The 15,824-nt window shown below is 44.6% G+C and overlaps 1 protein-coding gene across 1 annotated transcript in view; it reads left to right on the forward strand.

Moving 5' to 3' along the window:
* Positions 1 to 15,824, forward strand: part of ADGRL1 (adhesion G protein-coupled receptor L1) — a 607,344-nt gene that overhangs the window by 369,330 nt on the left and 222,190 nt on the right. The window lies entirely within an intron of this gene.

A 15,824-nucleotide genomic window follows, 5' to 3' on the forward strand; every position in this document is an offset into this window, starting at 1 on the left:
CCCTCGTGCCCCCCGCCTTCCGGAATCACCCCCTGCTCTTCTGGCCTGCACTGCCACATGCACTCCTCACTGGGGATTAGCTCTTACTCTGCCAGCTTGCACCACCCTATGCCACCCACCACTGAGTATCAGCCCCTGCTCTTCTGGCCTACACCACCCATGCCACCTACTACTGGGGATCAGCCCCTGGTCTGCTGGCTTGAACCTTCATGCCTCCCATCTTTAGGGTTCGGATCCTGCTCGGTGTCCCTGCCCACCCACCCCACCCCGTGACCTCTTGCTCACCTGTCCTGCTGGTTTTTACGCTGCAGGCGGCAGGGGCTGAGGAGTTCCGTGTTCATCTGCAGTCTGGAGATTTGGCATAGACAAAGTGAAAGGGGAAGAGGTGGGGGTGTCTGCGAGGGATGGAGCAGTAACCATGGCAACTCTCTCGCCCTCCGCAGGGAAGGATGCAGAGGGAGGGAAACCGCTCTGCTCGCACGGATATTATTTCTGCTCCTAGTTCTCTGATTATCATTATCCCTTTTCTGATTGTCTTGTAAGAGTCTCCCGGCCTCACGTTTCACCTGCCGGATTGTCTCTCCTCCTCTGTTTCCGTCACCTCTCTTATCTCTCTCCATCTCTCTTTCTCTCTCCGTTTTCGTCTGTGTCTAGGCTCTTGCTCCTTCCTCTCTCCTTGTATCTTACCACACCATCTCTTGCCTCTTTTCAACACCAGTCTTTCCTTTTTTCTCATATTCGCCTCTTTTGATTCTTCGTCTATCTCGCTCTCTCTCTCTTTCTCCCTCTATCTCTTTCTACAAATATATATTTCCACCAAACGCGCTCTCTCCCCTAATGATTTTCTCCTCATCGTAATTTTCTCTTCTCCTCCTCTCTCTCTTTTTTCCATTTTCCCTTTCTTCCTCTGTGCTCTTTTCTCCCAATCCTACCTTCCACTCACCGCCCATCTCGCTTGGTTATCTCACCTCTCTCTTGCCTTCAAACTGTTTGTTTTTCGAATGAATCATTTCCTTGAAAAGACGCAGGTAGTCAAGTTTGCAATGAACCAATTCATGTTTTCTTTTTGCAAATGTCTTTGGCCAAAATGAAATGTGGAACTGGTTCGAAGAGAAGCAGTTCCTGAATTAACAGATTTGTATTGCTTATGTATTTATAGTTTTCCGAGTATTGTAAAGCACCAAACTTGAAACAACGCCACTTCCTAGCGCTGGCTAAGGGCAACGCTCGCAAAGGCTTTAAAAAGAGATGGTGGGGGTAACTTCAGCTCCTTCTGTGGCAGAAGGGAACCAGTCTCACTCCTGCTCAAAGCATTTAGTAGAGAGTGCTACATAGAAGCCATACCCTGCCAAGGTCAGATTGGGACAAAAAATAGACCCGAACGCAAACTTAAAAGCGGCCCCATCAGGGAAGCATATAGCTAAAAGTGGTAATACCAGGGAAATCAACGTAGAAATCAGCCTACCTATACACAAAAACCGGCCCACAGCGCTAAAACACCGACCCACACACTGATCTGTCAGAGCAGCCCATCGGGCGGTGCCTGATTGTAATATAGGCCAGTCCACCCCTGTCACCTGCTTTAGGACCTTTTCTCAAAGCCGTACCATTGCTTTGGTTCTCCAGACCTGCACTACACTGTCTGAACCCAGACATAACTAGGCCCCTGCCCCTTTCACCAGCAGGGTTACCCGGCATAGGCTTTGCTTGCCCCAACCACATGCACTGTACCTCTCAACCTTCCTCAGCCCCCAATCCCCCCCCCACACACACACGCTGGTGGCTGCTTCCAAGAAGCGTCTACATATACATGTGTCTTGACTCCGCCTTATGATACAGAGATAGTACAAATCATTCCGCTGGCCCTTGGATACCAGAGGAAGGTGTGTGGTTGGTCAATATATGCTTTTGATGAGTGAAAGTGTGAAATATCTTAGGGCCCACTGACAGTATTGAGATGGTCACCTCTCCGAGAGGCCTCCCATCCAAAATCCTTTTAGAAGCATCGGAGATGAACGGATGCATTCCCAACTCTTTCCCCAGCTTCTGTGCACCCCTTCTAGAAACAAAATCCAAGGTTTCCAGTCCCTTTTGGCATAAGGTTAAATTAATCCAGTATTCCGTTCTCACCAGCCAAATTACTTTAGTATTGACGACATCACTGAGCAAGTCAAGATCTAATCAGGGATACTCCAGAATTATCTTCATCAATCACCATTGGCCAACGGAGACCATCACCTTTCTTGGCCTTGCCGTCGTTCCCTTAAAATTTGGGAAGATTGTTCTGGTTAAATTAGGCTCAAAAACTCCAAGTATTATTTCGTGACCAGTCTGACAGCGACAAACCCCCACTCCATCATTGGCTACAGAAGGAGTCCTGGCCACGGGTAATTATTAATCGTATTAAACTGGCAGCAGGGTCTTCAACGTACAGCTAGACGGCCTCAGTCAAATTCTCAGTACTCACAATTAGTGCCAGTTTCACCACTTGGTGAGTCCACGGATCTTCTTGTCCAGCGTTTCCAAAGCTGTGAGTCGTGACCCACTGGTGGGTCGCCAGACGATTTTTGGAGAATCTGGATTCATCTTGTTACGTTTGCAGTGCTTCAAAGACAGGTTGTCTTCTGAAAAATTGCTGCTCATTCTTTTAACATGGAGGTTGGTGTTTACGAAAACGTCTCACTTTACAGGCAGGGAAAGAACAGTAAAGTGAATTATGTGATAATCTTGCTGGGGTAGAGGCATTGTGAAAAGAAAGACTGTAGGATGTCATTTTTTTGTAAAACACAAGGAAATGTAAATATCTGCAAATGAGCTGTACACGTTTAGCAATTACGGAAAGCAAAAATGAAGCACATTTTTTGTAATCCGGAAGTGTGATGGAAACAAAGATTTTAATAGGATCAAAACAAATCAATACATTTTACTTGCTGATGCACAAATAATAAATATTCACTAAAACCCACAGCCTCCACTCCTTATAATGTGTGTGCAATATAGCTTTATTAGTAAAACTGTATGTCTGTCCACATTTAGTGGCCCTTTCAATTGAAAATGTGCTCTCTGTAAATGACAGTGCGCTACCACATGCTGCTTTAGTTACATTACAGAAATTGCCCACCTCATGTACGTTAAAGTTAGGAGAGTCACTAAAGTTTGTTGTTCTAAAAATTGGGTCATGGTTTTAGAAAGTTTGGGAAGCACTGTTCTAGTTCCAGGGCTGACCTCAAACCAATTAGCTTGCAACCAGTAAGGACATCAAGTCCCCAAGAGTGGCATCTTGCATGAGTTAAGTGCCCGGCGCCCTGTGGATTTCTCACTTGTTTTTATTTTCTGCTGGATAAACCGTTTCTCCAGTGTGGGGCAGCCGCAGTTGTTCCATAATCACTTTGGTATTGCCACACAATTTCAGTTTATAAGATCTCCTGCTGTCATACCATGTCCGCTCTGCATCAGGAAGTTGGCCCTTCCTCCCAGATCTGAATCAGATACCTGGGTCTTTTTAATCCGGTTTGCCCATCTGAACTTTGCTCGTCAAAAATAAAGTTTTTGTTTGGGACCGTGAAGACCCCACTGAATAACAATATGAGAACAGATATGACTTTACCACTGAGCCCTAGATTTATTTTTTTGTATATAGTTTTTTTTAGTATATTCATTTTTAATGATTTTCAAATAAAATAAGAACATTGTGCCACTTTTTAATACCTTATAACATGTGCAACATTTTACATAAACATCAAATCTTGGTTTGGGGAATATAAGAAATATAAAATATAAGAAAGAAAAATGAAAAATGATTTTCATTTGTTTAATAGAGAAAAATATATCTATACATTTGTAATAATAATAAATAAACTTTGTGATTTGTTAAAATGAAGTACTAACATTCTGAAAGGTCATAGTCCTAGATCACTCAATGAAGAGAAAAGAGAGGAACATTTGGTTCTTCTAGGTGGGTTGAGAAGGCTTCTGAAGAAGAATTGAAGTGATCATGGTAGGGTGGTCGTGAACCATTACACAAGTAATACCTTTCTTTTCAGACCCATGTATGTGACACTTAGAGATATTGCAGAATAATTCAAGGTGGATAATTGTTACACCCACCCTATCTTGCCCACCCCCCACCCTTGGCAAAGTCCAACAAAAGGGAGTCTCAGTTCACTATGACTGTGCCCCGCCCTCTTTTCTTTGTTGTAGCATATATGTTTTGTTTTCTGCAGAGGTCGATCCCAGCATCTCCGGAATCCATATAGACTTTCTTCGACTTTGTGTAGGGTGGTAGTTCATCGCTAAAAGCCTTTAACAGCTCTAAGCCAATAAACGTACAACTGGACTTCTTAGCTTTGGGCCTCAGTATCATTCTCAAGAGGCCCACCGTAGGGTTTCATAGACCGTGTCTGCCGGTTAAGTTAGCAGGTTGGTCAGTTATGTAATTCCACAATCTCCTTGGTCATGCACACACCTATGTCTTATGGTTTAAACAGTATCATCTAGTGCTCGTAATGCCAAGGTCCATTTTCTTTCCTTGTTGTGCATCGTACTGGGCGTTGGAAAATGGGATTTTGTACCATACAGGCACAGTCAAGAGTGCCACGAGTTCATCAGCCTTTCAGCTCACTCAGGTTTTCTTGAAGATATTTGCGAATCTTCTTTTTCAGATTTTGCAGGTCATAGGATATGCCCAAAACACTTCTCTCCTTTGCAGAGACATCAACTTCATACTCATGGGTTTCTTAATGTGTGCATCCACCGAGTGGTCTTTTCCCTTGTGAGACCTACTTTTATCTTGGCCAAGAAAGGATGTCTTTTCCAATCATCTATCTGGTGATCTGGATACACAACAGACACCTGCTTTATTTGCCACTTAGCGGTCTTGGTAACAGAGTTGTGCAGTTTCTTGTGTTTTTTAGGTGAAAGCCTACCAGACAGCATCTGGTTGTGAAAAGACTCTTGTCTTGTCAACTTCCATGGGAACACATTCCATCCATTGCTTACCCTTTGGGCTTTTTAACTCACATTTTCTGGCTTTTAATTGCTGTTTTAGGTTGTCCAGCATGACTTCCTCGGTCCTGGGGAGCAAACCTTGTTCATCATCGTTCCTTGTATTCTTCTATGAGTCCGAGTTTTCTGTAAACAGGCCTTTAAATCTTGCTCTTATCTTGTCAGATTTGCTGTGGTTTAAAGACAGAGGTCAAATGTTAGGCTCTGTCTTCCAAGGGAGCTTGGTGTTGACTTTTTTTTTCTCTGACTACAAAAGTGAGAGAATTTACGTGACAATCCTGTGGAATACTGGGAAAGAAAAGGTTTTTTTGTAGCACACAACAACATTTAAATGTCTATAAATGAACTGTGCAAATATTTCAGAATATATCAGAATTACTAAAGCACAAATGAAGCAAATCTATAATAGAATAATGAAAGCACAAATGAAGCAAATTTTTTGTAATTCGGAAGTAGGATGAAAACAAATATTTTAATATGATCAAAACAAATCAGTACACGAGGTGAGGTCATTTGCACACATTATCATTTGTGCACTGCATAGTTTTATCAGTAAAACTGAATGTGCAAATGTAATTGTAATTTCAATTGAAAATGTCTTGTCTGTAATGGCAGTGGACTATCATACCAGACATACCCTACGCTACGCCACTCCACTCTACACCACTCCACTCTACCCCATTCCCTCTACTCTACAACAGTCTACTCTGCAACACTCTATAACACTCTACGATACTCTATATTCCACAACACTTTATGACACTCTACTCCATGACAAGACACTCTTCGACACTCTGCTCTATGACATGACACACTTATGTTACTGCAACTTGTATAGCACACATGCACCGGACCGTCTCTTGGGGCTAGGTAGCTGTCTCAGCACACCTCAGGAAACCTTTTAAGAGGCTTGTTTAAAGATCCAAGTCTTCAGCATCTATCCGAGCTTCCTATGATTAAAGGTGGTCCTGAGTTCCAGGGGCAGGGAGTTCCAGACACAAGGAGCAATGACTGAAAACCTGACTCTACCTATGCTAAACCTCTTAAATTGGGGGATTACTAATAAGTGCCAATGGGTGGATCTGAGATCTGTGTTGGGTGAGTACTTGTGGATCTGAGATTGAATAAATGCCAGGCTTTGAAATCAGTGCAACATGTTTTGAATGTAGATCTCTGTGTTACTGGGAGCTAGTTAAGCTCTTTTGTAACTTTAGAAATATGGCAAAGTTTGGGAAGCTGATAGATCAGCCGAGCTGCCTGGTCTTGGACCAACAGAAACCTCAGCTTAAGATGTTGAGGGAGACCCAAGTAAAGAGAGTTGGCGTAGTCTATTCCCGACATGACCAGAGCTATTATGATTGGGACCAAGGCGTCAGTAGTGAGGAATTTCTTGATCTTCTTAATTCTGCAGAGTTGGAAAAAGCAGGGGGATATCACTGAGCCAAGTTGTGGTTTCATAGATCGATCCTCATCAATTGTAAAACCAAGACTTTTTACCGACTTCTTTGGAGAGGTAGGAGGACCAAACTCATTGGGCCAGAAGGAAGGATTCCAAAGGGTGGGCTTATTTTTGGTGACTACTATCACTGTTCTGTCAGAGTTTGGTTTCATGTGGTTGCTATTCATCCAATCCCGGATAAACAGCATTGTGTTTTGGAAATGCAGCTTAGATTTTGGAGTTTTGTCAATCGTGAAGAGGAGTCATCAGCATATTTAAACATTTTAACTTTCATGTTTTTAAGAGAGTGAACCAGGGGGCAGATGTATATGTTAAAAAGATGAGGGGAAAGAGAAGAACCTTGTGGAACCCATAGGTATAATTGGACATTAGGAGAATTGAAGGGGGACAGTCTATTTGACTGAGATCTGTCCTTTAGAATGGAGATGATCCAGTTGATTGCTGACTTCTGGAGTCCTGCAGCCCTGACACCATCAACCAAGAAGTCATGGTCGACCGTGTCACCGACTGCGGACAGATCAATGAAGGACTATAGCTTGAGTGTTTCTTTGTCTACTTCCACTCTCATTTCATCTACTACTGAGAAGATCACTGCTTCTGCCTCTGTTGAGTGAGCTGAGTGAAAGACCACTTGGCAGTGATCAAGGGAATCTGAGGCCTCTATAAAGAATCCGAGATGCAGAGCTGCTTGTGCCTCAAGCAAATACAGGAGGAGACGCAACATGACACCACACTGTACTATACAATACTCTATTACCCAACACTCTATGACACTCTACTACACCACACAACACTCTACTCCACAACACTGTATGACACTCTACTCCACGACACTCTACACCACTCCACACTAGGCCACTCAACTCTACTCTACGACACTCCACTTTATGACACTCCATGCCACTTCACTCTATGACACTCTATTCTAAGACACTCTATGCCACTTTACTCCACTGTACACCATTCCATGGCACTTTACTCCATTCCACTCTACTCAATGGCACTCTACTCTGACACTGTACTCCACTCTAAACCACTCAACCCTATGCCCTTCCGCTCTGCCACTCTGTTTTACTCCACTCTACTCCACTGTCCTGCACTCTACACCACTCCACTCTATGCCCTTCCGCTCTGCCACTCTGTTTTACTCCACTCTACTCCACTGTCCTGCACTCTACACTTCTCCACTACACACTATGACACTCAACTCCACTCTACTGCACTCCACTCATACACTCAAATCTATGTCAATGTATGCCACTTCACTGTAGACCACCAGTTCACTCTATGCCACTCCTCTCCACGACTCTACTCCTTTCTAAGCCACTCCACGACTCTACTCCACTCTACAACACTCTGCTCTATGCCACTCTACAACACTCTACTCTACACCCCTCATGCCCTCCACTCTATGCCCCTCTATTTTGTTCCCCTCCCCTCTGCACCCATCCTGTCCATGTAAATATCTTTTACACGTGATAAACAGAAGCTACACAGGTGTACATGACTAAAACACATTGGCAAAGCCAATAACTCTTGCATAGGTACAACCTATTGACTTTGCAAATGCTTGTTTTTGTCTGGTAAAGCTTTGCTGAATTTTAGATTTTTTCCCTCTTAAAATCTGCAAAGTGTCCTGATTTCACGCGACCTATGCCCATTTGAAGCTATTCTGTGTATTGCTGGATACTTTTCACCTCAATTGCGATATGTTTTTACTCCAACTGAACCCAGCCACCATCGAAAATGTTTGCAGGACTTTTCTTTGCAATGTTATCTTTTGCATAGCTTCGCAACGGACAATGGCAAATGCATGTAGAATGTTTCAATGGCGGTTTACTTTTCGTACCAGAAACTATTATAAAGTGAAGATTTTCGCACAAATGTGGTAAAATGTAAAACTCGGCAAGTACTACAGACTTGCAAAGTTTCAAAAGATCTTTGTGAAGGTTTCAAAAAAAGATCGCTATTTTACACCCATACCGGGCCAGATTGTGTTTTTTGCACTCACATGTTTTTCCCCTGCCCGTTTATTGTTTTTCTCTACTTTCCTCAGTCCGTTTCTTTTCCCCCCATTATCCCACATTGTCATTTATTTCTTATGTCATGTCTCTCTCTCTCATTTCTTATTTGTCTCTCAAATTTGAGTCGGTTTATTTCATACTTTTAATTTTTAATGGAAGAATGAATTATATTTTTCTTATTCTCTCAATCTGTTGATCACTCTCTTCGCTTGCTCTACTTAAGTCTCTTTGTTTTCTTCTCTCCTAAGTCCTAATCTTTCCTTTCCTTCCTTTTAACTTTCTGTTTCTTTAATGTTCTCTTTTTTCGAATCATGTCCCGTTGTTATTATTTTTGCATTTTATTTTACATTATATTCCCTTTTTTCATTGTTTATCACTTATTACGTGTTTAATTGTTACTCTTTTTCTATTCCTTCTCCTTTCAACCAGTTCTTCCACTGTCTTTCTGTCACCTCTCTTTATCTATTTCAAATTCTCCCACCTGTTCTCTGTCAGATTGCTAGTCTTTATCACTCTTTCTTTCTTATTTATTCTATTATTCTCTCTCGCCCTCTCACATGCTCTTTTATTTATCTCTCTTTATTTCTTTTTCTCTGTATCTCATCTGTTCCGACTGTTTCGTTTCCTCTCATGCTATTATATCTTTTTTTTCCAAGTGCAGGTATTTAGTTAGTGCCCTCATATCCAGCCTTCTTGAATGCTGAAGGTTTTTCCATAGGGGTGTACTAAGATTTGCGTAATACAAAAATTGATGGCAAACATGCATGAGTACGCAAAATGTACATCTGTCGCTTCACGCTATATTTCAGCGCGAAATGTATCCTCGCAGCAACACTTTTTGGTGCGAGGAAGCATTTAAGCAAAAGTCCTGTTGTTCGCATGCATTCATGAACATTTTTTACTGCAAATTGCGCGCTTGCAGTCAATTTTCACAACTAATGCTGAGTAATTACGCAAAGTGGTATAATTATGTTATTTCTGGAATTTCGGAAACAGGCGTAATGTAAAATTCTCAAAATTACGCCATTTACGCTCGCATAATTTAACTTTTTGCCCGACCTACTCTTCTACCATGTTAGGGAGTGGGACACCATATTCACCATCCCATGAAAGTCCGCCTCCTGTCCAATGGTGATTCTGCCCTGTGCTTACACCAAGTTGAGTGGCAGATCTGCCGCTGAAGATGGCGTGGCAGACAGAGAACCGTCACTGTCCTTGGCCATGGTTTCAATGAGCTTGGTGGACCCCATACCATAGGCGGAGGTGTCTCGGACCAATGAATGTCCTCTATTTAAGAACTTCTATGTAGGGTGGTTTTAAGCCAGGGAAATAAAAAAAAACGATTTTTAGGCTAAACCTCTGTTACCACCTTACTGTTATTCAGTCCTCCAATGTTTATCTTTCTACTTTTCTTTTAACGCCTCCCTTTTGCTCTTTATCTATTTTCATTCTCTTAATCTATTCACCTTTCCTGCCACATTTTCTCTCAATTGTAGATTCAAGTATATTTCCTTCCCCCCCCCCCTCTCCTTTCTCTTATTTTCCATGTTTCTATCTTTCCCCTTTTCATTCGTTTCTTTCTCCTCGTCCCTCAGTTTTTCATTTTCTTCTCTTCTCTTGCGGCTTCACCGGCTGCCTCCTTCTGTTCCATGCGTGTGCTCCTTCCCTGTCTGTCTGATCCCTCTCCCGTTGGGCCCCCGTCCCTGAAACCTCCACCCCATTAAAGGTGAGAGACTGCCAGGCACTTTATACGCTGCCTCCCTCTACCTCTCCTGCACACTTGCTGCTTTCATACGGGGTCGGAAGCCGTACCCTGCAAAGCAATAAAGATTTGCCAGACGTCCTCGTTGTCGAGAAAAAAGAAAAACTATTATACAAACCTAATCTGTTTTTTGCAATTATTCTGCTGCTTCCGCTCCTGCCGGGTAATATCCCCCACTTTCCATCACTTCCCGGCCCCCTCGCCCACAAACGAGTAATTCGTTCGCTAAATCCTGACAGTCGCAGTAATTGAAAGTGAGAGAGAAGGGGGGAAAGGCAGAGGGAAGCTGGTGAGGAGGGAAGAGCGCGAGACAAGGGGGGGAGCAAGGGCGGGAAGGAGGGGGGGCAGGGGAATAGGGCGGGTAAGCAGTGGCGTAACGAAACTTGAGGGGGCCCCCCTGCAAAGTAAAGAACCTCCCCATTATCCCCACCCCCTCAACCAGTCAGGAGCTCTCAGGCCAGGGGTCCACCGCCCCTGCACAGTTCGGGGCCCCACGGCACCACAGGGGCTGCGGTGGGGAAAGGGTAATATTACACAACTGCAGTTAGGGGTATATGGAAGGCTGGAAGGGGCTGAGGGGGCACCGCAGAGGAGAAGCCAGGTAAGCGTGTGGCAGCTGACGAAAGAGGTGAGCAGGGGCGTAGCTTGGTCATTAAGAGTGGGGGGTTGTGAATGTCAGATTACCCGACAATCACGCGGACATATATTTTTTCAATACATTATACGACAAGTGGGCGCATGAGAGGGGCTTAAGAGGCAGAGGAAAGGGAGAGGAATGCGGATTGGTAGGGGTTCTAAGTGAGAGAAACAATATTTTGTAAAATACGATTTTTTTACACCGTTCAAAATAGAGATGAGAGAGTGTGTGTGTGTTTCAGCAAAGTGCCTGTGCAAAAATCTGAGGTGAAATCCGACAGACACCTCACCATACCCGACTGAGAGCACCTGTACCCAACAATTTATCATAAAATACATTTATTTGGGTGGGTGTAACACCCCAAACACCTGAAGCTACGACCCTGGAAGTGGGGAGGACACTGGAATAAGGATATGAGAGGAGAGAGGAGAGGACAGGGGATCTAAGGAGGGTAAATAGAAAGGGTACTGTACGAGGAAAAAGAGGAGGTGAGGGAATTGGAATAAGAGAGGGGGCTGAGTGAGTGTTGAGAACAGTGATAAAGGCAGGGTAAACAAGCACTGGGAAAGCCAATAGGTCTCGCCCATGGACGAATTATTGACTTTGGCAATCGGGTGGGGTTGGCTAATGGGGGGCTGGAAACAGGATGAATTTAAAAAGCGCCATGAAGTGGCCAGCACTGGCCACTTCATAGCATTTTTTAAGTTGAGATTGAAGAGACTGGGTGGGAAGGAGGGGGAGAAGACTGAGGAATGGGGTAAAAAAAAGGAAGGGATTGAGATAAACTAAATAATAAAAAAGAGGTGTCCTTCAGCAAATTACAAGTGGATAGAAACTGTGATGCTTAGAGAAGGACAGATAAAATGGCATCCACACATCCTGCTTAGGCACATGTGGCTGTATAGCCAACTAATACCTAAAAAATAAGTGCAGCTCCCTAGTATTTGCTGAGGGGTAAGTTAAAAAAAAAACTATGATGCTGCCTGCATTGACCCCGTCAAAGCCCCGAAAAATAGTACCTGAATTCCAGCACGAGCAGCAAATGGCCAGCGGAGCCTCTTCAATCAAAAAGGTAACTGATCTATACTGGATGTACGACATTACAACGTATGCTTTTACATCGCATGCTTTTACAACGCGGTTTTTACAATGCATACCATTACAACGCATAGTGCTTTGGGGCGCTGGATAGTGAATAGTTTAATTTACTATTCCAACTCCAGTCCCCGTGGAAAGTAGGGAAGGTGTTGGACAGTAAATTAAACCTATTCCCTATCCTAGAGCACCCCCCAGCGCAATGCGCTGTAATGGTTTGCGTTGTAAAAGTTGCGTCGTAAAGGCACTGCGTGGTAAAAGTTGCGTCGTAAAGGATGTTTCCCATCTATACTTGGTCCCTGCATCCGTGTCTGCAATGGACGTAACATATGCAAAGCGCTGCCCAACGAGACGACATCAAATAAGAGCGACAATGATGCCAAAGAATGGAAAGCTATGGGCGGGTTCTAAGCCCTTTATTGATTACAACAGTCTCACAAGAGAGAGCGCATGCGCTAGTGCATGCTTTCATAGGCTCGACCTAAAAAATGGGCGAGGACCACATGGGGAACCTAAAGCAGCCCTGGCAAGTTCTGTCAGATCAGCCCTCATGCTATATGCAACGAGCAAGCCTGGCCACTGCAACAGAGGTTTGGAGCTTCTTCCCCCAAGAAAAGATTTGAAAAAAACAGCAGATCTTGGAGTGAGGAGTGGATGGATGAATTAATTCAAGAATAGATTACAGTGAATTAAGAGTTTTAGGAACCTGGAGCAAATGGTCTCAAGAATAGGTGCTCTGGTTTTAATCTACGGCATTAAAACATCATCCTGCCCCAAAACTAGCACCACCAATCCTTGTGATGCATGCATAGCTCCAGTCTGTTTAAGCATTGATCTAAAACAGGAGCGAGAAAGAGATACACATATAGTTGAATTGTACAGTGTGGAACCAGGAAACCATGCCTCAACCCCAGCTTCCACTTGACCACATTGTGTGATCCTAAGAAATTACTTTTTTCATAATGCCGGCGCTGCACAAAACAAAAGACTGTAATATGACTCCACTTATAGTAACACCATAGGTAACATATAGAGGGATAAAACAACTGACTTTCCTCTTGGTTCACTAATAGCATTGTCATCAGGGCAGTGGTGGCAGGGGCATAATTGTTTCAAAGTTCATGATTAAAATGTATCACTTCTAACAATATGCACTCAATGCAATGGCATAATTTATTATACTAAACTTAAATGTGTTGAAGCGGTCACATTGTTCAGAAATTCACTGTAAAACTAGGGGCCCCACATTCCCAGTCAACTAGGATAAAGCCTGGTGCCTGGAAGGGCCAGTCCGTGTCTGGTTGGGGCTGTGGAGAGAAAGTGATTGAGAGCATGGCACTTAAAAGAAGTAGCTTTGTGGGAATAGAGGTGGGGCATAATAACTGAAGACGGAGCTGTATTAGGAGGAAAGAGGTGAGGGCATAGTGACAGAAAGGAGGGAGCAGTGTCAGGGTATTAGAGCTGAGGGCATGGTGACAGAGGAGCTGTGTCAGGGTAGTAGAGCTGAGGGCATGGTGAGAGAGGAGCTGTGTCAGGGTAGGAGAGCTGAGGGCATGGTGACAGATGAGCTGTGTCAGGGTAGTAGAGCTGAGGGCATGTGAGAGAGGAGCTGTGTCAGGGTAATAGAGCTGAGGCCAGGGTGACAGAGAGGAGCTGTGTCAGGGTAGTAGAGCTGAGGGCATGGTGAGAGAGAGGAGCTGTGTCAGGGTAGTAGAGCTGAGGGCATGGTGAGAGAGGAGCTGTGTCAGGGTAATAGAGCTGAGGCCAGGGTGACAGAGAGGAGCTGTGTCAGGGTAGTAGAGCTGAGGGCATGGTGAGAGAGAGGAGCTGTGTCAGGGTAGTAGAGCTGAAGGCATGGTGACAGAGGAGCTGTGTCAGGGTAATAGAGCTGAGGCCAGGGTGACAGAGAGGAGCTGTGTCAGGGTAGTAGAGCTGAGGGCATGGTGAGAGAGAGGAGCTGTGTCAGGGTAGTGAAGCTGAGGGCATGGTGACAGAGGAGCTGTGTCAGGGTAGTAGAGCTGAGGGCATGGTGACAGATGAGCTGTGTCAGGGTAGTAGAGCTGAGGGCATGGTGACAGATGAGCTGTGTCAGGGTAGTAGAGCTGAGGGCATGGTGACAGAGGAGCTGTGTCAGGGTAGTAGAGCTGAGGGCATGGTGACAGAGGAGCTGTGTCAGGGTAGTAGAGCTGAGGACATGGTGACAGAGAGGAGCTGTGTCAGGGTAGGAGAGCTGAGGGCATGGTGACAGATGAGCTGTGTCAGGGTAGTAGAGCTGAGGGCATGTGAGAGAGAGGAGGGATCTGTGTCAGGGTAGTAGAGCTGAGGGCATGTGAGAGAGAGGAGGGAGCTGTGTCAGGGTAGTAGAGTTGAGGCCAGGGTGACAGAGAGGAGCTGTGTCAGGGTAGTAGAGCTGAGGCCAGGGTGACAGAGAGGAGCTGTGTCAGGGTAGTAGAGCTGAGGGCATGGTGAGAGAGAGGAGCTGTGTCAGAGTAGTAGAACTGAGGCCAGGGTGACAGAGAGGAGCTGTGTCAGGGTAGTAGAGCTGAGGACATGGCGAGGGAGAGGATCTGTGTCAGGGTAGTAGATCTGAGGGCATGGTGACAGATGAGCTGTGTCAGGGTAGTAGAGCTGAGGGCATGTGAGAGAGAGGAGGGAGCTGTGTCAGGGTAGTAGAGCTGAGGCCAGGGTGACAGAGAGGAGCTGTGTCAGGGTAGTAGAGCTGGGGACATGGTGAGTGAGAGGAGCTGTGTCAGGGTAGTAGAGCTGAGGACATGGTGACAGATGAGCTGCGTCAGGGTAGTAGAGCTGAGGGCATGTGAGAGAGAGAGGAGGGAGCTGTGTCAGGGTAGTAGAGCTGAGGGCATGTGAGAAAGAGGAGAGAGCTGTGTCAGGGTAGTAGAGCTGAGGCCAGGGTGAAAGAGAGGAGCTGTGTCAGGAGTATATAGGTGGCACCATGCTAACTGAGAGAGAGGACTGTGGGAAGAATAAAGGGGGGGCTGGTAACTGAGAAAGTGGGCCATGTGAAGATTACAGAGGCGAGGGAAATGTAACTCTGAGAGGCAGTACTCCAGAGAGGGGACTGAAGTGTGAGAATAAAGTTGGGGTGTGGTAACTGTAAGAGGCTGTTGTGAAAAGAGAAGAGAATAAAGGCGAGTGCATTGTAAAAGATGGGGCCTGTCTGTGGAGAACGATGTCGAGGACATGACATCTAAGAGAAAATCTTTGTATTGTAGTTATGAGGTTTGCCATAGTTATTTCTAGACATTGTTCTTTGCCTTATTACAAGTGTTGGTCTAGTTGCTTCTGGGATGAGTGTTTTAGGTTACAGGTACACGATTCCCCTCAAGTTATTAGAGTGGTTGCTGTCTTTACAAGGTTTGCTTTGGTTGCATTTTATCATATTTGAGTATTATTTTTGTAACAAGGTTTGTTCTAGGATGTACAGTACTGCACCAGATTTGTTTTAGGTTGCTTGTACAAAGTTTGCGTTGGTTGTACTGCACAATATTGGTTTTAGGCTGCTTATACAAAGTTTGTGTTGATTGTACTGCACCAGATTTGTTTTAATTGCTTGTACAACGTTTGCTTTGGTTATACTGTACAGATTTGCCCTGGATTATTCTGACACATTTTGCCATGTGTTTTCTTTGCAAGGTTTGCTTTGGGTTGTATCAGTGTTTGCAATGGGTTGTTAAAAACTTTCCCTTGAATAGTTTTTATGAGGTTTGTAGGTTTGTGCTGTGTTGTAATAAGGTTCATAATTTATGTTGTCCTGTACCCGACGTGGTCTGGTTTATAATGTTTTTTATACGATGTGCTTTGGGTGGGGAGTCACAAGGTTTG

This window comes from Lissotriton vulgaris, chromosome 1_1 (assembly GCF_964263255.1).
Source record: "Lissotriton vulgaris chromosome 1_1, aLisVul1.2, whole genome shotgun sequence".
NCBI lineage: Eukaryota > Metazoa > Chordata > Amphibia > Caudata > Salamandridae > Lissotriton > Lissotriton vulgaris.